The sequence below is a fragment of the Nannospalax galili genome, unplaced genomic scaffold, assembly GCF_000622305.1.
Source record: "Nannospalax galili isolate Female #2095 unplaced genomic scaffold, S.galili_v1.0 scaffold7, whole genome shotgun sequence".
NCBI lineage: Eukaryota > Metazoa > Chordata > Mammalia > Rodentia > Spalacidae > Nannospalax > Nannospalax galili.
This window is the reverse complement of record NW_008359081.1, coordinates 2,506,368-2,507,774: the sequence shown is the minus strand read 5'-3', so window position 1 is coordinate 2,507,774 and position 1,407 is coordinate 2,506,368.

Here is a 1,407-nt window from a genome sequence, read left to right as displayed (position 1 = left end):
TAACTGTAATAATTCAACTGTAAACCTAAAAATTTACAGCCAATTTTGAAAGAGATGCATTTTAGCTCTGGAAATTGTTATTTAATATTTCAACGCTCTTGTTATATGAAATGTTTCTTCTAATTATGTTTATTAAATAAATAATTTAAAAAAAAGGTTGACCACAGTAAACAATCTTCTATACAAGTCCATATTGATTTAATGAGGCCTTCAATACAAAACCCTATGAAAACACTGAAGAAAGCAAACGCTGAAGTAACTTTCAAACCAGATGTGCTTTACTTCTGTTTATTTTGAGTCCAGTGTTCACAGCAAACACTTTTATCTTTGACAAAATAAAGACAAAAATAAATCCATCTCATCAGAACTGATGAGTGTAAGGGAAAGGTGTGTGAAAAACATCAATTTAGTGGCTAGATTAAGGGGGAAGTATTGCCTTGAGAGTATCCAAAAGTGGGTAGTATTTCAGGAGCATGCTAGTTCTCTAAGATGTACCACTCAAACAGTAAACCACAGTGATTGCAAAGAAAGCCTGGGACCACATATTTAACAAGTCTTCATGTTGATGAAATATTCAGACCAAAGACAAAATCTTGGATACTGTAATTATCATGTGAGTTTCAGTTGATGAGGTAATGCAGTAACGTACTCTATTCTTGGTTATTTCCTGGTTAATTTCTGTTAGTGGTGTATCCCTTGGTTACTCCTTGGTTACTCCAGATCTGATTCTATAATAAGCTGTTTGATTCACAATAAAGATGCATTGGCTCATAAACCTCTGCATCCCCTGTGTCTTGATTTCTATCCGTCGGGGTCCCCAAGCCCACCAGGTTTGAATTGTGGTCACTGTACCATTACAATGGATGATTGTTAGCTGTAATGGTGTGCTGGAAAATAAACCCTGGTCCTCTGTAAGAGCAACCAGTGCTCTTTACCACTGAGCCATCTCTCCAGCCCCAATTATACAATTTAGAAGATCTTCATTTTTTTCTTAATGAACTGCATTAGTGATCTTTAGGGGCTGCAAATGAGACACTTCATGTTAGAGCTCATAGTATAATTGTTTTGGTAAGAATTAAATTCTGTGTTTTGTATATACTGATTCTGAATCATGTGGAGGAAAACGCAATTTTACATCATAAAGAGAACTGGAGAGAAATGGCCTTTGGTAACTTTTCTAACAGACTTGTTAACATTTTTGCATCTTCTTGAGAGTGAGGAGGATTTTTTCAGGCTATACTTATCTTGATGTAGTATTGGAATTTCACAGTTTGCAAAAGTTTTCCTTAAAAATCACTTCCTCTTGATTCTTAAACCTGTTTCTCTCCAAACTTTATTCTCTCTTGATATACTTATCCATCCTGGTAACCCTTCCAACTCACATGTGATTTCTAGCTCACAAAAATT